Here is a 26,683-nt window from a genome sequence, read left to right on the forward strand (position 1 = left end):
ATTTAATCTTCAAAATAGCTCTTTGAAGTAGGTATTATTACTCCCAGTGTACATTAGAGGTAACTGAGGAATTAAGTCATTGGCTGAAAGCCACAGAACTGATTAAGTGGTAGAAGCTGAACTAGGCAGTCTGGCTCCAGAATCAACACTCTCCTCTGTACCAATGCTTCTTATTAGTTGGTGATAAAGAGGTAAGTTTGTTAAAAGAAAACTGTTAGCTCTATCATTGCCTCACTCTGAACTCTGAGCATGTGTAATATGCAGGGGGGACCCAAAGCCCCTTTAGATACTCCCATCTCTAACACTCTCCCAGGGGATAAAATGCTGCCCCTTTACAAGCTACACTTGCAAAGGCATTCCCTACCAATGGAAATACGGAATACATTTGCCTTGTTCACTGCACATGTCCCTAACATATATAATGGGTATACAACAAAGGGCATGAATATTACTGGATGGATGAATAAATGTAAATCAAAAAATTCACTTCAATAGTTAGCCCACCTGTCTTAGCCCATTTTCATGTTGCCATTAGAATACCACAAAATACCTAATTTATAATAAACGGAATTTTGTTTCTTAGAGTTCTGGAGGCTGGGAAGTCAAGATCAAGTGCCTGCATCTGGCAAAGGTCTGCTTGATACATTATACTGTGGTGGAAGGTGGAATGGCAAGAGTGTGCAAGTGGGAGCAAGAATAAGGAGTAAAGGAGCCAGACTCATCTTTTTTACCAGGAACTCACTTCTGCAATAACTAACCAACTCCTCCAATAATGGCCTTGATTCATTCATAAGGGCAGAGCGTGCATGACCTAATCACCTCTGAAAAGCCAACACTGTTGCATTGGGGACTAAATTTCCAACACATAAACTTTGGAGGACATATTCAAACTATATTACTATTCCTTTACAACTCTCCTCAAGAGCTGCATCTCTAGGCATTATCCTACTGGCAAATCACACTGCATTTCTTACTTTGGTAGGCAGTCCAGGGTCATTGATATTACAGTCTCACAAATTCCTTCCCATCACTTCCATCAGATTATTTAACAGCTACATCTTTCTCTCCACCTGGAAGCCTCTGTGCTACTCTTCTCTGTCCTCCCTCCTTCCATCCTCAGGGAGAGATGGGATACTCCATCTCTTCTCTTTCCTTTTTTCTTCATTCATTCCCTTGCTTTCTTCTCGAGCTTTCTTCTCTGTGAATTTATCAATCAGCAGACCTTGGCCTTCAACTATACCATTTACTGAGACGTTATCCCACCTTTTTACTGCACTTGTTACAGAGATCCCATAGCATTAGGGAGCCCCTAGTCCTAGACTTTTCATGTTTAATGGAGTCTTTACTCAGAACTGTAACATATTTTGGTTTCTGTGTCAAGGTTTCAGATGCTTTACAAAGGAAATGTGAATAAGGAATAACTGGGGAAATGTCACCTTCCATAAAGTGGGTTTAAAAGGTTTGAGAGAGGTGGATGAAAGCGTCACAGTATCCACTCACCATCAGATAGACTGAAATCATGTAGAGAAGAGGAGTAACAAAGCACTTCAGTGGTGAGCCATGCACAAGAGCATACATGTGGGTGAATGTCTGGTCAGGGGGAGCCCAGGAGGTATCTGCCACTAGTTGTGGCATGTCAAAGAAGTGGATTGACACCATATTTTGGTTTTGGTTTGTTCAGGTTTCTGAATGCTCTATAATGAGTAGACTTAGAGCTCCATGTACTTGAGTTTCTATAAAGCCACTGCAGATGGTAAATATTTTTACGTTCATCCATAGTGAGGGAAATACTCTAAATTTCTCCCTCTTATGCTATATCATTTTTGTGTACTCCTATAATATTTAAATATAAGCATTTGTGGGCCCTTTTCTCTGACCTCTTTGAGTGGAAGAATCTTCTACTTCCCAGGAAACTACCTTTGGTTGAGTGGACACCATGAGTCATGAACGGGTTTCTATTTCTACTCAACTATACCCACTTTCTATCTTTACTTAGAATCATATTTTTAAACTCAAATTCATCTCTGAACTCTGTCTGTTTTAGAAGTCCATTTTAAACTGTGGAGACCAAAACAGAAGACAACATAGTCTACTTTAACTCTGTGGAAGAAAATTACAGCATTCCAGCATGGTCTCAGATTCAGGTTTGTTTCTAGCTTCAGGAGTGAATTCTGAAGCCTCGTACTCAGTCTGAGATCCACAATGACCACAGCATTTGAGCTATTTTTTCTCTAACCAAAAAGTTTATATTGCTCAATAGCTTTGCTTAATTCATTCTGTGAATAGAAGTCCATGTACAAAGTATGATGGGTGCTTTTAATTCTATTATAAAGACTCCTTAAAAAAATACAGTTTACATAAAACTTCACCAAAGACTCCCAAATATGGCAGTTGTTCAACTGTGAGAGCCTTCCAGTTTTTCTGAACTAATGTCCCCATGTCCTATAATCATATAAAATGTCAAAAGGATCCTGAAATATCAGCTAATTTTAACTCCTCAACATCATATAAATAGCTTTTTTAAATGAAAAGCATAAAAAGAAAGCCCAAAACTGAATTATTGAATGATATGGGTATCATCGAATTAGGGTATCATCCAATTAACTCTGCATAAAGTAGATTTCTCTCTTATTCATGATGTGTGTGCTGCTCCCTGCTGTGAATACATATGTAACTATATGTAACTATACATAAATATATATAATTATATATAACTGTATATGACTATATAGTTACATATATGTTCACAGCAGGGAGCAGTACACACATAAGAAATCTATGTATTTATATACATATATACACACACATATTAAATTATGGCAAATTGTCTAATATTTTTCCCTACTTCAGCTCTTTTCAAAGATCTCTAAGTCTGAGTCTGATTTACTTGTGCAAGTTTTGGATCTGAGCCCAGAACACTTGGTCTATATAACCAAAGCAATACTGATGGTCACAGAGCACATGATGAATACAAGTTTGTCAAGACACACAAAAACTGTGAATGTTCAAAACCTAGCCTTAGCCTCAAACTAGTACTGTTAAGAGAGAATTCCAAACAAATTGCATAATCTCTGGCTATCATGCTCCAAGGGGGATGGGGGCTGCGAAATGTCAGCTATTTGAAGGGAAAAAGCTGGCCGCCACCACCTTCCAAAAACATGCTGTGGCTCCTGATTGGCTGTAATTCAAAGCTGTCCTCTGGCTTGCGAGGCGACACGATGTTGCCGCCTCTAATCCCTTTACAGACTATAAAGATGCTCCCCAAGCATCCTAGCTTCAAAGTCTTCCAAGAATCTGTTTGAACTTTTTAAAAAATCTGTTAGCTACTTAAGTTTTCAGGTTTTTAAGGCCTTTTGAGATTAACAAATTGATTTCAAAATTTAAGAAGTGGATACATCTGAGTGGGTGCTTATGGGTTGGCTTTTATTTATAGTTTGGTGGAAGGTGGGAGGAGAAAGGTCTGATGGGAGCTTTCAGAAGGTCAGGAGATCAGAAAAACAAAATAATCTTCTCAGTGGCCTCAAATTCACATGGTAAACACAGCTTCTGCATTCAGCCTAGCTATGTAAATCAGACTCTCTCCTGAAGAAGCTGCTGTGGAGCTGAGAAGGAAAAGGACTTTTTCAGCCAGTAGCACACAAAGGAATTAGATGGTGGGAAACCTATTTCACTAACCACTGCACCATTTCTCATTTAGTCTGGCTTTTTTTCTATCTTGCCCACCCCACAGCCATAACACCTCAAGCAAGAAAGTGCAAATAGTCCCCCCAAATAATTTTGGGAGTAGCACTTACATGCTTTTTGTATTTGAGAATAAAAAAATAAAGTAAAATAGTTTACAGCCCCAAAACCATTATCCCAAATTCCATGATTGCTTATGGGCAACTCAAAGGCCACATCAGAGGATATTATGTGAAAAAGGAATGAGGCGACATTAGGTCTTGAAATAAAAGACATTAGTTCTAAATGAAGAAAAAGCAACTCTGCAAAATATAGTAGTAGGCATGGTTCAGTAGCCTTTTAATGAATGAAAGCAGTGTCTTAGGCTGTTCTTACAATGCTATAAGGAAATACTTGAGACTAGGTAATTGATAAAGAAAATGTTTAATTGGCTCATGGTTCTGCAGGCTGTACAGGAAGCATAACGTAGACGTCTGCTTCTGGGGAGGCCCCAGGAAGGTTACAATCATGGCAGAAGGCAAAGGTGGGGAGAGGTCTCACACGGCGAGAGCAAGGGCAAGAAAGAACAAGGCGCCATACTTTTAAATAGGCAGATCTCCTGAGAAGCCACTCACTGTTGTGAGGACAGCAACAAGGGGATGGTGTTAAACCATTCATGAAAAATCCACTTCTAGCCGGGCGCGGTGGCTCAAGCCTGTAATCCCAGCACTTTGGGAGGCTGAGGCGGGTGGATCACGAGGTCAAGAGATCGAGACCATCCTGGTCAACATGGTGAAACCCCGTCTCTACTAAAAAAATACAAAAAATTAGCGGGGCATGGTGGTGTGTGCCTGTAATCCCAGCTACTCAGGAGGCTGAGGCAGGAGAATTGCCTGAACCCAGGAGGCGGAGGTTGCGGTGAGCCGAGATCGTGCCATTGCACTCCAGCCTGGGTAACAAGAGCGAAACTCCGTCTCAAAAAAAAAAAAAAAAGGAAAAAGAAAAATCCACTTCTATAATCCCATCACCTTCCACCAGGCCCCACCTCCAATACTGGGGATTACAGTTCAACATGAGATTTGGGCAGGGACACAGATCCAAACTGTATCACATAGCTACTTTCATCAACATGTATTTAATACTCATTTCTACTCAGTTGTTTGTAAATCAGTCCCGAAGCTGGACCCTTCCACGTAAGACTGTTCTTTACCTCAACCTCCTTTGTTTCACTTTTGCTTTTTAGTCACCCTAATCAGGAGGATCCCTAGTCCATGCTTTGGTCTAATATTTAAGGATTAAAGTATAACAGAACTGTTAGTTGTGGATGCTAAATTGGACTGGGACTCTTAGCCCTGTAGGAAAATGACTTTATTTGTATTTCCTTGCTAAACGCTGGAAAATAACCCCATTATTGAGGAGAACTTCCTCAAAAAGTATCATAAACTATCTGCTTACATAGACAACTCATACAAGATAAGCAAGATCATAATTTTTAAAGTCTAAGCATTCTTTTTATATTTTATGGCCATCTGTGATAATGCAAACTTAATGATGTTACTCTCACAGACACACACACATACACACACCACCACCACTACCACCATTTCCCCTATTTCCACCTTGCTTAAATTCTTCCCTGGCTTCTTACTGCATTTCAGATGTAAGGAAAAATGGCCAACAGGGCAAACTCTATTCTAAACCCTGTTCTGGCTTTACCTTTGACCAAATTTCACCTTATGTTCTGGGCTCAGCCACCGGGCCTTATAACTTCAACAACTCCAGATTGCCCTGCTACCTCCTGCTATATGACCTTTGCATGTCTTTGATTTCAAAGCTCTTCCTCCCATCCCACTTCCTCCCCATTACTTTGGATAATTAGCTATTACTCATCTTTGGAGCTAAGATCGCTTCTCAGTGAGCTTTTCCCTGAAGCCCCTGGTCACTGCCAGCCACCATCAGACTCCGTCACGTCCTTCTATATTCACCCTTCTAATTTTGGAAAAGCACAGGCATTCCTGCCATTATCTAATTAACATGTTTTTTCCCTGATCCACTGGACCTTAAGCTTCACAAAAGCAACTGAGAAACATAATGCTCTTGTATACCACTGTAGCCTTCAGTGTAACACCAGGCCCCAAGAACTCTCGGATGAATTAGTGAATACACTTTTTACCACCATCAAGCTTTGAGACAGTAGAGTTGTGAAAACTCAGCAGGAAACATGATGTGCAATCTAAAAGGTACCTGGAGAGGCTTGAATGAAGTGGCCATTCACAAAGACAGCAGTGGAGGAAGAGAACTCAGGAAGAAAGAAACCTTGTTTTTCTTCATACAGATTTGCAAAGAAAAAAAAAACTCTACAATGTCAATTTTTGATATAGCTTTTGTGGTAGCAAAGGTGAAAATTTAAATGTTCACATACCTTGATTCCACATTTTCATATATAAATTCTAAAATGTGTACTAGAATGTTCTTTGGGAGTCTCTGCATGTGGAGTCCAACTGAAACTCCAAAGTGCTCCTAATGTCCTTCAAGAGGTAAATAATTGTGTGTTCACACAAGGGTATATCATCCAGCCACTGGCAGTGAACAATGCTTTTGGCCAAGGTCTGAAATTGCAGAGATGTTTCGTCTTTTGTGTTATGTATATCTACGTGGTTTGTGCTTTCTCTAATTTTATATTGCTTTTAAAATTCTAAATCTCAGTCACAATTAGGAATAATCACCATGACTCAACCATTTCATTTTATAAATGGTAACAAAGTGACTCAGAGACATGTTTACTTGACAAAGGTCAGAGCAGAAAAAGGAAGACTGCTGTCAGACTCTTACTCCAGTACTCTTTTCACCCATCATGTTTTCTTGATGTCAACTGTATTTAGAATAGAATGCATATAAAATGTTTATATAGTAATTTTTTAAAAATTGAACAATTACTATGAATCAAAAATTCAGATGCTGTTCTAGACTTAGAAAATTGAGTTCTCATGTTTTTATGCTGAAGAGGTTTTGAGTTGCTTGAAAATAAAGCAAAATAAAAATCAGGCTTTTCTAATGTACCACTAACTAAGCATCCTTGTGACAATTCTTGAATTTTGCTGCAATAAAAATCAGAACCAGGAACATCTATCCCCAGAAGTAAAATGCAGATATAAATACAGCTCAGTAAATATAAATATATTGGAGAGGTTCCTTGTCCCTGGGTGGGCTAGAATGAAGTTCACTGACATCAGAGTAAAATGATTAAAAAGAATTCAAACATCAATTTATACTCAAACAATGACATTCATATTTCAGCTACTTTCAGTTGCTAATAAAGGAAATTAAAAGGCTTATAATATGAAAAGGATATTAATAGCTTAATGAAGATTGACCTAGAAAGCAGATTTTTATTTTAACTCAGGAAAGAATTATAGATAATGAACTGCTTTTAATGATTTATTTTAGGAAAACTGATACACTGGAAGATTTTGCAATCTGTTCCAATCACAATTCACGAAAGAATTGCAATAGATGTTAACAGAACTTGGAATGAATACATCTTCTTCTCTAAAATACAAAACTAAGTACAATTTAAAGCATCTCAGCAACCCAAGACAGCATGGTCTATATTATCCTACCTTATTTCATTATCAATACCCATAGTTCCGCATCCTCTCCTTTCTCTGAAGATTTTTATAGACTAATCTATAGCCCTACAACTTCATTTGATTGTAATTATGTGTAGAGAACCTAAAAGTCCAAATTCAGCAAAATTTGTAAATGCTCATCACTGACATTTTTCTCATAACAGCCAACTAACTCTTCCACGTCAATGATCTAAAATGATGTTACACAATTAGAGGTAGAAGTATACATAAAGATTTTTCGAGAGAAACATGGCCATGGAGATCTATAAGGGAATGAAATTCCAATAGGTTTTCAATTTTCACAAGTCTGATAAGCCTAAGATGTCTGTGGGACTGCTGGCTACTCCTGCTCCTTTGTTAACCACCCTAAAGCGATGTCCTTCTCATCCCTTAAGTACTAAAGCCAGGTCTCTCATCCAACCAGAATCTTGCTAAGGGGCATAATCTCAGGGAATAGAATCCTCCAGGGCATCAAACAAAGGAATGTAATAAGTTTCTTCCATCCAAGGCACCATAAGCATATAAAGGTGCTTTGGTCTCCCCTGCATTATATATGCATTCAGAGTTCAGATAGGCTATAGAGTGAGGCAGTGGTAGAGCTAACAGTTTTCATTGAACAATCTTGCCTCTTTATCCCCTGCTATTGAGAATGCATGGATCCATCATGAGGGATAGTCCCATGAGGACAAATGGGAACAAGTTGGAAAAAACCTTGACAGTAGCACAACGTCTCCTCACTAATCCTTGCACCTCTTCTATCTCAATTCAGAATTCAGAAATGAAATGGAGATCATTGCAGTACATATTAACATGTTCATTTGAACTGAGAAATGAAATCAGACCTTTTCTGACATTGAGGGCTGAGTTTTCCAATTAGATTATATGTAAATAACATTTCCCATGAATTGAATGAATTAAAACTACAGCTCCAAGGATTGCATACACATAAATTTAAGATAAAACCTTCCTTTTAAAAAATTACATGAGCAAAAGTATACTGAAATTACCAATATTCCGAACCTTTCTAAGTTATACGTGATTCCACTAAGCTAAAGAGTAACTGATATGGAGAATGATCTTTTGATCCCTTGCCCCAAATTGAGAAAGTAAAAGACCTCATTACTGGTAAATAAATCTTTCTACAAGTCAGGTTGTTTCCAATTCCTTAGATTTAATGAATTTGAAGGTAAGCCTACTTAAGTTGTCCATCAATTGATTAATAAAATGGCTTTTGGTGACAGCACTGATGATGTTTTTGGCATATAACTTAGGAGTTCAAAGAAATAGGAGGCATGACTATAAAAAGTACTATTACCATCCTTTTATTTATGTGAGCATTCTTTTTACCACGTACTATCTATCTATCTATCTATCTATCTATCTATCTATATATATATACACATACACATATAGTAGTACTATTGATGTTAATGCTCATTTCATTTTAGTAATAACTTTCACTCCAGGCACATGAATTGATTTTTAAAAGAGAGTCTCATCTATCTTATTAAGAGATATATTTCCAATAAAGTCATACTTTTCACATTAAAAATATTTATAAAGTTGAGCTTGGCAGATCAGACCAGGAGTGAGAGACCGGCATGGACAACATAGTAATACACCATCTCTACAAAATACTTATTAGCCAGGTGTAGTGGCACAAGCCTGTGGTCCTAGCTACTCTGAAAGCTAAGGTGGTAGGATCACTTGAGCCCAGCAGTTCAAGGTTAAGGAGAGCTATGATAGTTCCACCGCACTTTAGCATGGGCTACAAAGTGAGTAAAAGAGAAGTGACTAAACTGTATAAACGCACTTAAACAGGAACAGAGGTGGGATGAACACTTGTGCACATTATATTTGATGATTTTCTATGTCACTATGTTTGCCTCTACTTAGAATAAAACAATCTATATGGCGACATATCAAACTGATCACAAACACGACCCCTGTGTGGATCAGGGAATGAAGAAACTCCTTTTTGTTTCACATAATTCTGTATCATTTAGTTCTTCTTTCCCAACGGAAATTATGATGCCGGAATTGAAAATCCTCAAATACTTTCAACAAGCAAGTACTATTTTTATAATTTAAAAAAAAGAAGGAAAAATTAAGTTTAAGGAAATAACGTTTTAAAGTAACACATCACTATAAAATTATCATAAGACTACACACTTTCCTTTTCCTAAATTACATTTTACATATACCAATTGTTTGAAAATAACTAACTCCTCTGAGAACAAAGTCTACATTTGCTAAGAAAAGCTATTTCCCACTTTCACTTACAATGGGAAAGTCATTTGGTTACTGAACTGCAAAACTGAAAACTGGTTTGTTCTTGCAAACTTTTTTTTTTAAACAGCTGTTGACAAACCCCAAGGTTAAACACATTGTGTAACCTCAATACTTATTTAAAAAGAAAAAAAAAAAACGGTTTCTTTTCTTCTGCCCTCAAGTTTAATTAAAATAGCAGCCAGAGTTCCTGTGGTCAGGACAGCCGCCCCTTGAAGACCATCTGTACAATCTGTAGAACCAGTTTTTCTTTAATGTTATCTCTACCACTATTAATCATCCTCTTCAAGGATAACTGCCTACATTTTTAGAAACAAACACATTAATACAATCTTGATTATCTGATTATAATCTTTACTGGAGAGCCAAGACAAAACTGAGCAAAATTTTAATATTCAGAACAAAAATTTCTTCCATTTCTATTTTACTTAACTAATTGATCAGTGGCTTTCGTTAGAAAAATTTACATTAATCAATAAAATATTTTGCACACTATTTTATCTGAAACAGTATTTTCTTTTTTTGGAGACAGTTTCATTCTGTCACCAGGCACCAGGCCTGAGTGCAGTGGCACAATCTCGGCTCATTGCAACCTCTGTCTCCTGGGTTCAGGCAATTCTCCTGCCTCAGTCTCCCTAGTAGCTGGGACTACAGGCATGCTACACCATGCCCAGCTAATTTTTGTATTTTAGTAGAGATGGGGTTTCACCATAATGGCCAGGGTGGTCTCGATCTCTTGACCTTGTGATCTGCCCGCCTCAGCCTCCCAAAGTGCTGGGACTACAGGCGTGAGCCACCATGCCCTGCCAGTATTCTCAGTTATTCAATTTTCAGTAGTCTCATGAAATGTGAAAAACATCACTGTCATCCTCATCTATAATTCAACTTGCCAATTTTATGTTTTGGTATGTGCATCAAAAAAGTGTATACAAACTCCTTGGGGCAGGGATCATATTTTTATATTCCAAGAACACTCTACATGACATCTAGGAAATAGATGCAATGATACTAAACATAGCTCTACATTTTATTAAGATGTCTGTGTGTTTAGTGAGATAATAAACCCTTTAATTAACTTGAAAAAAAGTACTCCATAAACAAGAGACAGCGTTAATATTTGCTTCCCAGCAGCAATAACCTAGTGGTGGAATGAACCAAGCATGTCTATGGTTTATTGACGTACGGAAAAATGACCACCTCCTCCCTTCTCCTTCCATCACCAACCATTCTCAAAGGTTGTGTTCATTATTTCCTTTTAAAAGCAGCCAGCTTTTCAGAGTTTCTAATTTTAGCTTAATTGAAAGGATAAGCTAAAGAAACATTCCGCTGGGCGTGGTGGCTCAAGCCTGTAATCCCAGCACTTTGGGAGGCCGAGGCAGGCGGATCACAAGGTCAAGAGATTGAGACCATCCTGGTCAACATGGTGAAACCCCGTCTCTACTAAAAATACAAAAAAATTAGCTGGGCATGGTGGCGCGTGCCTATAATCCCAGCTACTCAGGAGGCTGAGGCAGGAGAATTGCCTGAACCCAGGAGGCGGAGGTTGCAGTGAGCCGAGATCACGCCATTGCACTCCAGCCTGGGTAACAAGAGCTAAACTGTCTCAAAAAAAAAAAAAAAAAAAGAAAAAGAAAAAGAAAAAGAAAAAAAAAAGTAACATTCCATCCAGTTACAAGGTTTTGCCTTCTAGTCCCACAGCCCAAGAATTTCTTTAAGTCTATGGAACAATTCATGGGGATCCCAGAATAGGACTTATGATGTCTCTGGAAAAGAAAGAGACAAAGAAAAAATGAAAACAGTTATCTACAGTGTGGTTCAAATATCTGTCTAGTCTTTGGAATCCTGGCAAAAGGAAGCAAATCTCGAAATGTTCTAAAGATGTCTTCCAGTGCACTAAACCCCCAGCAAAAAGCCAATTGTCTCTTCAACTTCTTCCTTCCTCTAGCATGCAAATATCTCATAGGAACATGGATGAATAAAACTCTAGGTTAGCACCTGAAAACATTTATCTATGATTTAAAAGCAACAGGAAGGGAAGGAGGCAGTTATTGAAACAAGAATTTGGCCAGACATGTGGCTCATCCCTTTAATTCCAGTGCTTTGTGTGGCCCAGATGGGATGATCACTTGAGCCCAGGAATTTGAGATCAGCCTAGAAAACAGAGCGAGACCCTGTTTCTACTAAACATTAAAAAATTAGTTGGGTGTTGTGGTGCATGACTCTAGTTTCAGCTACTCAGGAGTCTGAGGTGGGAGGATTCGTTGAACCCAAAAGTTTGAGGCTGCAGTGACCTATGATCACACCACTGCACTCCAGTCTGGGTGACAAACCAAGATCTGGTCCCTTAAAAAAATGTAAAAAGCAACATATTATAGTGGAACAAAATGAGACAATGGAAAAGAAAATACCACCTCTGGGAGGCACTATGTGAGTGACTAAGGCACTCACCAGCATCCTTTCAGACTTTCCACAAGTGTTTGGTAAGTACCCACCCGAGTCCAGCAGCGTACTGGATATTAGGTAAACCTCATCTTCTTAATGATGCAATGTTTCTTTAAGGGTGTAAGATATATAAAACCATTTTCCTTTTCTGTTTAACAAGGACAGAGTCAAGAGATGCTCTGCATTGTTCTATATAATACAAACTAGACTTTAAAATATGTGACAGTTCTTTGAAAATCATTCACTGTATTTATTAGAGCTAACTTAAAAGTAATCTTGTATTTTCTTCCCTGTAGGAATGTATTTTCAATATAATTAGGGTTTTTATTGCAGAATTTTTGTTTTCTGCACTTTTAACATTTTATAAATATTATAACAGCAGAAGAGAATTTTAAAGAAAAAATAAATAATCCTTAATACCAACACTATAATGCAACATTTGGCTTCATTTTTGAACAACCTCTTCCAGTCTTTTGTCTATACACTAGGATATTTTACATATTTATATCAGAATGAAGACAACTTTTATTCTTTTTTTTTTTTTTTTTTTTTTTTGAGACAGAGTTTCACTCTTGTTACCCAGGCTGGAGTGCAATGGTGCGATCTCGGCTCACCGCAACCTCCGCCTCCTGGGTTCAGGCAATTCTCCTGCCTCAGCCTCCTGAGTAGCTGGGATTACAGGAACGCGCCACCATGCCCAGCTAATTTTTTTGTATTTTTAGTAGAGACGGGGTTTCACCATGTTGACCAAGGTGGTCTCGATCTCTTGACCTCGTGATCCACCCGCCTCGGCCTCCCAAAGTGCTGGGATTACAGGCTTGAGCCACCGCGCCCGGTCTTCTCCTTGTATTTTTTCCTAATTTTACATTTCAATATTTCTATGCTGTTGCATTTTAAAACTATTTCTCATGGCACTTCAATAATTCCTGTTACTGAAATATGATTTATGCATTTACTTTCTGAAACTTTTTATCATTTGATTTATGTCTAATTGTTTTATTCCTGAAAATACTATAATGACAACCTTCTTTTTCTGGTGACTTTGCTGTCCTTTATAATGACTATCTTTGTGCTTATTTTCTTTTTTTGAAATATTTACTTAGGATATATTTATATGATTCAGCATAGCGATATAGATTATTCTTAATATTTACCATTCTTAGGAATAAAAAGTTACTGTGTTAGTTAAAACATAGTAATTATTTTATACTTCATATTAGTTGTGACAGAAGCAAATCTAGATGCAAGTCCAAAATGAATTTTATTAAATCTACCAAACTACTATATGAAAGACTAATAATTTACAAGTCAGACTGAGGGCATATTTCCTTTAAAAGATCGCAATGATTACAATGCCTTCATATTCCATTATGCAGTTACTCATTCCTATCTCATTTTACTGAATCCTGCAGCTCTGAAACTAAACAAATTGAACTGAGGGACACTATATAAGACTTCTACATCTTATCTAAAATGTTCACATTAAATGTTCACAATATATGTTAATGATTAAAATATCAAGAAGGTGGGAGAAGGATGAGAAATGGGAGAAACATGAGAAATGCTGGAAGAATGTTTACCTTATAAACACATCCACTGTGCTAACATCTATTGAAGTCATAGGTCAGGAAAAGAACATGCACACATGTGTTCTTTTCTCATTTTCTTCCTTGAGCAAAGGTCAAAACTAGATTTGCAAAGCTTACTGTAGGAGGATGTTAGAAATAAGATTAAACCAGTTCAAAAATCAACTATTAAAGAGATAAATTTAAGAAACCATGCTATCATATAACAAAGTTTTTATTGGAAAAAATAAACCATATTTGTTCATACACTGAGAATGATCTATCTATATACTGTTAATTTTTCCATTTTTATCAGGTAATTTTGAATATACACAAAAGTATACTTAATAGTATAATGCACACTCAAAACCATAAACCAGCCTCAAAAACCATTCACCTATGGCCATCCTACACAACCCCATCCCTTCTCCCATTCCCCTATTCTATTTTAACTAAGTCCTAGATATCACATAAATATAACTGTAAATAATTCAGAATGTATCTTTAAAGGTATAGTTTCCCTTTTGCAAATAACCAAAGCATCAAAAGCAAATTAACAGTAATTCCTGAATATCATCAAATATTCAATATTTAAATTATCTCACAAGTGCCATAATTTTTTAAAATCCCAATCTAAACGAAGCTATACACTGGAATTAAGATAAGCTGTATGCATTCTAAACTATGATTTCCCATTCTGTCTTAATTTTTCCTGCAATTTATTTGTTGACTAAACTAGATTGATTGGCCTGAAGATTTTCCAACTTCCCAGTAACATATAGTACAGACCAATTTCATCCCTCATCATTTAATCACTCATTTCTCTTCCAAATAATTTCAGTAAGTCAGTAGCTGAATCTAGAAGCTTCAAGAATTTCAGGTTTGATACTTATTTTTGTTATGAGTACTTCACAGAATGTATATCAAGAAGACTTTTAATTAATATACCATGTGCATGCTAATAAAGTTAGAAGCCGGAGAAGAACCAGATAGGAAAAGTAGACAAAAATCTCATTTTGTTCTGTTTCAGCATGTGTAAGAATATTAATCACCTTTTCAAGAGTCCTGTTATGTTTCATAACATTAAATCAACTATTTTAAATAATTTTTTTCACTCTGTCTTTCCTGATTATTATTCTAAGTGGACTTTAGCATAAAGAATTTAAGGTAACTCCAAGATGGATATTCAGTTTAAATTCAAAACATTTCTAGGATAATAACTTATGATCACAGATGGCAAAAGCAGAATAAGATTAACTGAATTCAATGTCAGAAAGTAGAAGCAACCTGTGTTGTCAAATAAGTAGCAAGGAAAAAAATGATGAATTGAACCCTATTATTCAAGACACAAAATCATAAGTGTGACACACAGGATATGATTTATAAATATTTGTTGAATGACTAATAACAGACTTAGAATGAATGGACTATGCCAGTGTATTAGGCTTTTCTTGCATTGCTATAAAGAAATACATGAGACTGGGTATTTCGTAAAGAAAAGAGGCTTAACTGGCTCACAGTTCTGCAGGCTGTACAGGAAGCATATGCCAGCATCTGCTTAGGTTCTGGGGAAGCCTCAGGGAGCTTTCAATCATGGTGGAAAACAAAGGGGGAAGCCAGCATCTCACATTATGGGAGCAAGGTGGGGTGGAAGGAGGTGCCACAAAGACAACACCAAGCCAGGTAGGATCGGCCTCCACGATCCAAACACCTTTCACCAGGCCCCACCTCCAGCATTGTGGATTACAATTTAACTGAGAGTTGACCCCAGGACAAACATCCAAACTATATCACCCAGGGTGCTTATGAAGATGTATGAGCTCAATAAACAATTCTGTCTTCTGTGAGAAATGACAGGATGAATGTTCAAGAATGATCATACCATTATGTACTTTCACTTCAATCTATTCCTGTGTTGCTCTAGAGATGAAAAGCCCCTAACCCTCCAAATCCAATTATTTAGTCGTTAATAATTTAACAAATTATTTCCCTCCCTCTGCTCCCTTGATACATTGTTTGTGACACTGGACTATATATTCAATTATTTCCCCACCCTATCATTCCAAGTTCTCTCTTTCCAGTTCATCTTCCTTCCAATCCATTATAGTCCACTCTTAGGAAGAATGAAACTAAAATTCTGTTTTATCTTAGGTTTTCTGTCTCCCGGAAGTAGAACCTGATGCAAGGATTTGGTTGCAAGTAAGTTATCATGAGGTGGCCCCAGAAGGCACTAAGAGGGAAGTTGAGAAGTGAGGCAGAGAGGGGATGGAAGGCAATGAAGGGTGTCTCAAAGTATAAGTCACTCACTGTGGGCAACTGGGGCTGAATCCTGCAGGGAAATCCTGGAAGACTGTGTGCAATGTGCTTCAGGATTCTATCAATTCAAGGGCAAGAACATTAGGGCATTTTGTTGTTGTTGAGACAAAGTTTCGCTCTTCTTGCCCAGGTTGGAGTACAATGGCATGCTCTTGGCTCACCGCAACCTCCCTCCTGGATTCAAGCAATTCTCCTGCCTCAGCCTCCTGAGTAGCTGCGATTACAGGCATGCAACATTAGGGCACTTACTAAACAATCTCAATCTATTATTTTGTTCCGTCTTCCCTCTAGAAACATTGTTCTTTAATTTTCAATCAAATGTCCTCCAAGTTTTCTCCCTTCACCTCACTGATCATTCTTCAGCAAGAAAATAGATCCTTCCCATCATATGCCTTAAATGTTTGTTTTTCAGGAACCTGGCTTGTCTGTGCATCTCTCTCTGAACAAGGGCATCTTATCCCTTGGCTTAAATCATCCTCCCCATCCTGGTGGCACGTACCTCTCTTTTTGGAGCCCAAACTCATTTTCCTCATATAAAGTGACATTTCCACCCAAATACTTCCGTAGGCTCCTCAAAGTCAGTATGTTCAAAATCCAATTCAGTACCTTTTTCTCTTCATCACCACACTGGAAATCATTTTAAAAATAAAACAATTTCTCCATCCTAATACTCTTCTATTAACAAGTCACTTTCCATATGGTCACACAAACTAGACTCTTCCACATCATCTTCACTTATTTCCGATGTTAAATTTGTCATCAATTCCATCCCCTTCTTATGTCTGTTCCATGTTCCTATTGTTTAGACTGCTACCCATTGTTAAGATTCTCATCCGCATCCTCAAAACGGCAGTGATTTTTACTTTCTCCAGCTTCCAAATGATCCTCCATGCCACTGACCGTGTGTGTGTGTGTGTGTGTGTGTGTGTGTGTGTGTGTGTGTATACAATCCAGAATGACTGAATCCAGCTTAACCTTTCCTGCTCCATAATCACCACTATTTGCCACATGCACTATAATATTTCCTGTTCACTAAAGCAAAGTACTCTGGTGATTCAATGTTTTGACTTGCTCCCCACCATTTGAAATGTAACTCCCTTCAAGGCCTAGACCAAATTCAAATTCCTCATCCCTCCTCCCACATTCACCCTCAAGTCCCTGCTAAACAAATTTCCTTCCCTGTGCTCCCTTGACACACTGTTTATGACACCAGACTATCAGTCAGCATATTGTCTGATGTGATTATTGCAGGCAAACCATTTACCTCCCTCCATTATGAGGTCTTTGTCCCTGTGTGGGATCCCAGAACACAATGCATTGCCTGGTACACACTGGTACTCTCAATATACGAGACTGAATTAAACAAGCAAGTAAATCTATTCTGTGTGAAATTAATATCATCTAGTCCAACAAATACCTTGATGCATTCTGCATTTGAATGTCTGCCTATCTGTCATAAATATCTACAGACAGATATCTCTGTAGAAACAGACTATGTAGAAAGTGCCCACATATGTGTGTATACATAAAATAGCTGAATTTCCAAATGGTATAATATCAACATTAACAGAAATAAAAAGTAAGCAAATGCCAAGAAATAAATGTTGTAAAAAAAAATCACAGGCTGAGCATGGTGGCTCATGCCTGTAATCCCAGCACTTTGGAAGGCTAAGGTTGGCAGATCACTTGAAGCCAGGAGGTGGAGACCAGACTGGCCAACATAGAGAAACCTCGTGATGACCAAAATTCTAAAAATTAGCTGGGCATGGTGGCGCACGTCTATAATCAGCTACCGCACAAGGCTGAGACATGAGAATTGCTTGCACCCAGGAGGCAGAGTTTGCAATGAGCAGATATGGTGCCACTGCACTCCAGCCTGAGGGACAGAGTAAGATTCTGTCTGAAAACAACAAAAACAAAACAAAGGAAGAAGATTACAAAATATTGCCTTCCTGAGTATGCTGGCTGAGGAATAACATTAAGATCAACCATGATGGACATTTTCATTCTGGCATATCTATTAAATATAGGCAGGAATCAAGAAGGATCTATAAAACCCAACACAGGCAATAACTCTGTACTTCTTCATTTATGCTGTAGGTAAACCATGTTCTTCATGTTTGCTCATTTAAAAAACTAACATTTTCCTTTAAATTTACTCAACAAGAATTTTAAAACCATGTCATTGTTAGCATCATTAATTCTAAACCTGAGAGAGGAAAATTGCTCCAGAGATGAATGCTTTAAAACATCACATTGCTTTTCAGGCTATCTATAACTTGCTTCAATATGCTTGGGAATTCCAACTGCTTGCTAAAGTAAATCCTTACTCTGGCTGAGTAATAACCTGTATGAGATGGAAGGCTTCTGGAATTAAATTTTTCTTCTCCAGTTGTATTTTGAGTTGAAGGCTTATTTTTGCATGAAGTACCAAATCATAATGTTGAATTAGGTAGAGTTCAGGTTTATTTTAAACCTGAAACCTATACCAATTCTCTTGGGCACCCCGGCTGGCATCATGAAGAATACATTTGAGGCTTCTGCTTTAAAAAAAAAAAAAAAAAAAAAAACCTCTGGATTTTTTCCTCTGGTTTTAAAATAAGAATTGTATAACCCCATTTTGTTTATATACATGGAGGGGCCAATTCGAAATTATCTGTTTACGATTTAAAGGTTAAAAAAAACACACAATATTTAAAAATAAAGAAAAAGAGGCCGGGTGCGGTGGCTCAAGCCTATAATCCCAGCACTTTGGGAAGCCGAGGCGGGTGGATCACGAGGTCGAGACATCGAGACCATCCTGGTCAACATGGTGAAACCCCATCTCTACTAAAAATACAAAAAATCAGCTGGGCGTGGTGGCATGTGCCTGTATCCCAGCTACTCAGGAGGCTGAGGCAGGAGAATTGCCTGAACGCGGGAGGTGGAGGTTGCAGTGAGCCGAGATCGTGCCATTGCACTCCAGCCTGGGTAACAAGAGCTAAACTGTCTCAAAAAAATAAATAAATAAATAAAAATAAAGAAAAAGAGGTGATTATTTTTATTTTACTTTTGCTGGAGGGGGACCTTTTTTGATAAATAAAACATGCAAGACAGAAACTAATTTCAAATGGCTGAGAAGATTTGGGAACATAATAAAACTTAAAGAAAACAAAACAATTATTCTAATTTATTCTATGAAGTGGTATTGTCTTGATATTGAACAAGGAAAGTCTAAGAAATAATAATCCTAGGTGAGCCTGCCTTATGAATATAGATGCAAAATAAAATATTAGCAAGCAGTTTGCTCAGAGGAGAAAAGCTCATTTTATTATATGCAGAGAAGTCATTTGACAAAACAACCTATTTACAATTTTTCTAAATCCTTTAGCAAATCAGACATAAAAGGGAACTGATCTTAATCTCTTAAGAAATATCTTCTAAAAATCAAAAGCTGACACCATGCTTAATGTTAAAACACAAGAAGCCTTCCCTCTAAGATCAGGGAAAAGACATGAGTCCAGATAAATGCCGCTTTTATTCAGTATTTTATCAGAGGCTCAAGATAATTCAAGGAGATGAGAGAAATATAAAATGGTAAAAAGGTTAGAAAAATGTTTGGTGATGTATCGATTATGATAAGATCAATTTTCTACATAGAAAATACAAGCGAGTCTTCAGGAAAAAACTATTAAAATTCAAAAGACTGTTAAGGTTACTAGATCACTATTCTAAACTCCAATAGAATTCCTACACACTAGAGTAACAAATTTTGAAAGCCAATAAAACAATTTCATTCACTGTAATAAAATTTTAAAAGCACAAAAAATAAAATGAGAAGTTCAAGGCCTTAATAAAGTTATAGTGATAAATATTGCTGATGTTATACACTTTCTATAACAAAATAGGTATAATAAAGTTCCTATCTCATACCAAACATAGAAATCAATTCCATGTAGATTAAAGCTCCAAATGTTAAAAATAAAAACTCAAAATTTTTGGAAGAAAATATTAGGCTCTATTTTGTGACATAAGAGTAACAATCGATTTTCAAGTATGCTACACAAATGATACCCAGGAAGAAAAATACTGCTAAGGCTGATCACATTATGATCCTATAATGGCTATGACATACTTGTATATATCAAAATATAGCATAAACAAAATTAAAAGGGACTTCCAAGAAGGAGAAGATATTAGTAGTGCAAATGAGTAACAATGAATTAGTATCCAGAATAAATACTTTTTTAACCAATTATAAAATGCAGCGGCAAGAACAAGAACTCTAAAGCTAATTGCCTGGCTTTGAATCCAGTTTCTCCACTCAGTCCCTATGTGAGCTTAGGCAGCACATTCAACCTTTCCATGTCTAAGTATGCTCATTGTAGAATAGAGATAGTTTCGGGATATACCTTAAATAATTTTATGAGGACAAAATAATATTTATAAATGCTTAAGATATTACTATTACAATATACAAAAATTTGTACAATTATATTAAATATGAGTTGTAAGTACAAAGATCTTCATTTTATTTTTAATTATTTCATATGTAATATTTTAAGTTAAAAGATGAGTTACAAACTAGAAAAATTATTCACAGTAACTGAAAAATCATTAAGATCCTTAATATATAAAATTAAAATCAGAAAAAAATCCAAAGAAGTGATCTCAGGTCTAAAAATTTAGGTATTATGAAACACTAGTTGAATTTGTTTGCTTCCTCAGTCTATTAAGAAAGCTCTTCAGTGGTGTTATTACATTGCTTTTCACTGAGCAAAGTTGGTTTACACAGATGTCTAATCTAAGACAGATGGACTTGTGCTACCACTGATGGAATTCCCTTCCTTGTCCAATATGAAAAAGAATGAGGCTTCCAGCAATGAGACAATGACATATCCTTTTACTACCAAATCTTTTTGAGGGAAAAGTTTAATGTTTACTTAGCAAATGCAGTTTATTTATTATAGTCACAAAACAGATGTCAGACTGAAAATACATCAGCCCTCTCTACCATGTTAGCTAACAGCCTGCAAATCTATAAATCAAATTTTGTTCATGTTTCCATACTCTTTTCTCTATTATTCATAATTTTTACCAGAATTATACGTGTGATAAGAGACATGTACTTTTTCTAAAATCAATGTGTTTCTGCATCTTTAAATCCTTAACTGAGGTTCTGAATATTTATTTTGACACAGGAAGTATGGTTAATTTAATTGCACATGAAATATTAAAAATTCAGCTATACACCTATATTAAAAAGAAAACGACAGTGTACTTATGGGAGTTTTTGCAAGATTGGCACCCTGGACTGCAAAACACTTTAACAGGTAATAGTCACATCACATGATTCTCCAGAAACATTTTTCACATGCCATAATTGTATCAAACCAAAGTGGAACTGGATTTGAAGTGAAGTCACAAGTTTAGAGTGCTCAGGCAAAGTTCACAAAGTAACAATCTTAAAGAAAAACAGTATTCTATAACTGGGGCAAATACTGGATTAGACTCCAGTGTCTAATCAACACCATAAAGATCAAAATAAGTGTGATGCACATAGGGTGGGAGCTTTTTTCTTTTATATAAGAGAAACCAGGAAGCAGCCAGTATGTTGGCACCATAGTATCACCAGGGACTCATGGGTCTTTCTCTGTCCTCTTAGCACATGGTTTCCAATATCAAGGTCCCCTCATTGCCAAGATATCTGCTGAGCCTTTGGACATCACATCTATATTAGAAAGAAGAAAGCCAGGCAGAAAGACCTTCATAGCTGAATAGATCCATTTAAAAAGTACCAAGATGTACCGAACAGCACTTATACCTCATTGACCTCAACCACACCTAGCTGCAAGAGAAGCTGGAAACATCATTAAGTCTAGAGGGCATTGTTCTGGTTTAAGATAAAAAATAATTGGAATAATAAATGTTGGGGTGGAAAATTAGCAGTCCTTGCCATTCTTACAAGAACACAATAGTTCTCTTTTCATTTTTTCCATGAACTAGTACAGAAACAGCTTAGAAACCTTAAAGTATAAAAAGTTTTATACAGTGAGGACTTTCACACCCACCCTTGTCTCCATCTACCAGTTTCCACCCACTACAAAACACTTTTATTCCGTTTTTTATATCTCCTTCTAGTTCCTTTATGCAAATACATGCAAATGTGATTATTCTTGCCTTCTCTCTAGGTGTTATTTCCATATCAACCTATAGAGCACATCTCCTCCTCCTCCTCCACTTCTCCTTTTGATTTTTCTTTTCCAGTTGCATAGTATTGCATGGCTGGCTCTACTGGGGTTTATTTGACCTCTTTACATTGTCAACTATTTGGTTTTGGATTTAATCTTCCACTTTTTATGCATTTTGCATAAGTGATTCTGTAAGATACACTACAGAAACTAGATCTTCAGGGCAAAGGGCATATTTGTAATTTTGATAGTTGTCACCAAGTTGTCCACCTATAGGTAATGATTTACACTCCTACCAGCAATATGTAAATACGCCTATTTTCCCACAGGATCTCCTACAAAATAAGTGTCAAGATAATAGTTCTCTTTATTTTGAATGTTCTTTGTCAGTCTCTGGTTATATCCTATTACATATGCAAAGGCAGAAATTCCTGGTCTGGACTTCACTATGGCAAGATGTGCATGAACAAATGTTTTAGCAAAGTTTTGAATGTAATCGAATATTTGAAAGACATCCACCCATTATGTACATCGTGTTCTACTAACTGGATGTTAGAAACCACTCCTTTAGCACCCATCCTATTTCATGAGAATTGGAAACTGGAAATTTCTGACAAGCACATTAGCCAAGCCCAATTCCATATTTGGCCACTCCTCAACAGTTATCTGCTTCTTTTATTATTTATATCTATTATTCTCTTCCCTCCTTTCTACCTATCCAATTCCTTAAGTCTGCTTTATTTGTCTCTAAGATACCTCTCCATCCCCTGAATCCTTAGGTGCCACTTATGTGGCAGTTACTCCTTGTGAATGATATGAATACAGTGATATGAGTAAAGTCTTGCCTCCATAACTGGCTTAGGGATGATGCACATCCTGCCTCCATAACTAACTTCAGGTTGCAGATGATATTGCATTCTTTCAAAAAAAAAAAAAAAACCTACCAGTGCCTTCAGAGAAGCACTATGTTAAGATACTCAGGAAAGCGCTCCTCCCACACCTCTAACCAAATCCTCACAGGTGAGTGAGAGCTGCTCTTCATGTTGTTCTTTGGTGTTAATCTCAGTCCCACCATTTAGCAGTCTGCAGTTCACCCAGTGAATACGTTTTTGAATTAGCTTCTTGGGCAAGAGAATCCATCAGACTTAATACTATCCCTTGAAACAGGGGCTGTAAAAACAAACATGAGATAGGTAGAAAGAGATTATACTAATGGGCAGGCATCTCCCTAAAGTCTTCAGGAAGAGGGTTTTAACCTTGTTAATTATCGCTACAATAGTGCATCATTAGAAAGTCTGAATAAATGGATGACATTTTCTAAAATCCAAAATTAAAATGGAATGCCTTTTCTGTATTACTTGTGTTACTATACTGACTCTCTTGTAAACTGTGTTATTAACAATTCTTATTTCAGACATATGTGGTCAGCCTTTTATTGTATCTTAACTATATTTATACTGAATTATACACTGAAAACCAGAAATCCAACATACTAAGAGGTCCAGTTAGGACTGAATATTGAGGCCAAAGTCAACCTTCCTTGCACCTTTTATTCAATCCCGCTTTACAAGTGGTATGTGAAAGTTAGGCTGCATAAGTTCCAGTTATCTCCTTTGGAAGTTATTAGGAAAAAAAAAAAAAAAAAAAGAGAGACACCTGAGCATTGACTAAAATATGCAAATGAGTTATTGAATAAGTGGCCAACCCTCATCTAATGTGTATTTGGATCATCCAGTAACTTCATAATTGAAATTTAGCCTAATGCATTACTTAAATAAAGTCAGCTACATTTCCCCTTTATAGGGTAAGTATCTGTCCCATTGCAACCAATATGGTGGCATTTTGGAATAGTAGCCATTCACTTTCATTTCTGTTTCTCTCTTTATAATATATTAAAAACATATACCACAACTGGATAGTCATATGCATCATTATGATTTTGATAATTATGCACTGTGGTCATGTAAAGAGAGTTCTCCTTAGAATACACACACTGGATTATTTAAGGTGAAGGGCTATCCTGTCTGCAACTTACTCTGAAATGGTTCAGGAAAAAAAAGTTATGTAGATTGATATCTTGGTAGATACAATGTGAAGCAGATAGAAAAAAATAACAATCAGTGAATTTGTGTGAAGGATGGATAGTTGTTCGTTGTCTTGATCTTACAAACTCTAAGTTTGAAATTATATCAATACAAAGTATAAATGCTTGAGAGGATGAATACCCAATTCTCCATGATGTGATCATTATGCATTACATGCCTGTATCAAAATATCTCATGTACCCCATAAATATGTAAACCTACTGTATGCCCACAAAAATAAAAAATATAAAATATTATATCAAAATAAAAAGTTACAAAAAACTGTAAAGGTATTCAACTCAGAATCTTTATGCACTTATATACTCTTCTCTAATGAGGTTGTTTTATCATAACTCAGATTTATTTTAGCATCTCTAAACTCCTACTACATCTGTTAATCAGCTTTTTCTTGTCAGGATATAATTACTATGAACTTGATTAGCTTACTATGTACTGGCTGACTACAAATAACAAATTAGCCAGCTTCTCCACTAGACCCGGGTCACTCACTTGGGAAAGGACATTAAATATTTGAAGCTGCAGAATGACCTTGAATGAACTGCACCAGTAACAAAACCAGGGCATTTAGAGGAATACATGAACATCTCCAGGCCTCTAGTTACTTATTAAATGGTTCCCTAGTGACCTACGAGAGTTAATGCTCGCCCTTAAATAGCCAACTTACACCAGCAAGTGACTTGTGCCCTGAGAATAGAAGGCAATTTAGACATTATGTATTTAACAAGTTGCCTGTGGACTTCCCAATGTCCTGCTCACTTTGTCTGTAAACACGGCAGCCAGCTGACCTGGAGGCCTGACCATCAAGATAATTGTCTGCAATCTTCACTTCCCTCTGTCATCATAAACATGAAGCTACATGTGAGTATCAGTCCACTAACTACAAAACATAACTTGTCCCTGAAAGAATGTTAAGGCATTTCAAACTTCAAAATCACCCTGGGGTATTTAGGAAAAAATAGTTTTATAAAGAAAGTGTAAAATTGAACTTTTCAAATAAGCAAAAATAAAAGATTAAGAAACTATGCATCCAATAATTTCAGGTGGTTCATACACTCTGACCTGCTTAATTATTAACCAGGTTTCACAAAAAGGGCATTAGGAACGTATACTATGAAAACACAGGAGTGCAGAGCATATTTCTACAGCACACTTGTATTGCTATCATCTGCCATTGAATTTAGTTTTTGAAAGAAACTTGAATAAGAACTCTGTCTTTAGGTGTTGGTATGGAATCTATATTTATCATGTATTTATATGTCAGGGTAGAGGGGAAAGAAAATCAGTGAAGCCTTAAGTTTGCCATTAATTCAGGACTTGTTAGGAACATGCTACCTAGTTTTCATATCATAACCTTAAACCTCAGACTTTCTATTAAAACTACATTTCTCTTTCTCCTGCTCTTTCACACTTGTGCAGTTTCTTTCCTAGCAAAACATTCCCTTGAAGCATGGTGGATGATAAATGCACTACAGTTTTGACAAATATTGTAATTTGATAGAAAATTCAAGTACATTCCACCACAAATTCATTGTGTTTTCTATGATTGGATAAAAGTTCCCCTGTCTACATTTCAAGTGTAAAACTGAAAGAGACCCATTTTCCTTGTGTAATATCTGTGTTTTTACATAAATTTCATTTGGAAATGTCTTATATCTACATATACAATTAGAATCCTTCCTAATACTAAAAAAGGAAACCCTACATCATGTTAATATTTTAAAATATATTTTATTGTGCATATTTAAGGTATATAACACGATGTTTTATATATATACATGGTAAAATAGTCACTATAGTGAAACAAATTATCATATCCATCATCTCACATAGTTACCCATACACCCACTCTCCAATGGAGAGAGCAGCTATAACTATTCACTTAGCAAAAATCCCGAAAAAAATACTTGGAAGCCATTATGCTAAGTGAAATAAGCCAGACACAGAAAAAAAAAATATTGCATGATCTCACTTACATGTGGAATCCTAGAAGAAAACAGTCAAATGTACAGAGTTAGGGAATGAAAGAGTGGTTATCAGGAGCAGGACAGGCAACATTACTTTTAAATAAATATTACAACTATTCACCTCTTGGGACATGTATCATTTCAATTTCTAAGTTATTTGTTTTATAGCATTATTTTCCTCTGAAACACTTACAAAATATTTGAATTACCAATCAAATCACAATGTCATCAATTCTAAACTAATTTTAACAGTCAGCTGCACAATTCTTTAAGAATTCTAAGTTTACTTTCTGGGATTCTATATCCTGATATATTCAAAGCTTATATGTTAATGTTCGATTCTTTAGCCAATTGTTAGAGTCTTATAAAATGAGCTAAGAATAGTTTTGAATGTGAAAACGTCACAATACACTTCACTCTTGATGAGAGTCAGATTACAAACATAGATGAAAATAGACAATTCTCAAGAAGCTTCCAAAAGAACTGTGGAAGTTTTCTATAAATTGATGGCTACTCTTATCAAAGGATTAGCATGTAATAATG

The 26,683-nt window shown here is 36.5% G+C and overlaps 1 protein-coding gene and 1 long non-coding RNA gene across 3 annotated transcripts in view; both read right to left on the reverse strand.

The window, feature by feature from the left end:
• Positions 1-26,683, reverse strand: part of PLCB1 (phospholipase C beta 1) — a 724,287-nt gene that overhangs the window by 645,384 nt on the left and 52,220 nt on the right. The gene's annotated exons all lie outside the window — the stretch shown is intronic.
• LOC141585683 (uncharacterized) overlaps positions 1-26,683 on the reverse strand; it is a 118,742-nt gene that overhangs the window by 57,452 nt on the left and 34,607 nt on the right. The window contains exon 2 of the long non-coding RNA XR_012519303.1: positions 1-26,683. This exon is cut by the window's left edge and continues 57,452 nt beyond it; it is cut by the window's right edge and continues 17,029 nt beyond it. This is a non-coding gene — a long non-coding RNA (uncharacterized LOC141585683).

The sequence above is a fragment of the Saimiri boliviensis genome, chromosome 9 (genome assembly GCF_048565385.1).
Source record: "Saimiri boliviensis isolate mSaiBol1 chromosome 9, mSaiBol1.pri, whole genome shotgun sequence".
NCBI classification, from domain to species: Eukaryota; Metazoa; Chordata; class Mammalia; order Primates; family Cebidae; genus Saimiri; species Saimiri boliviensis.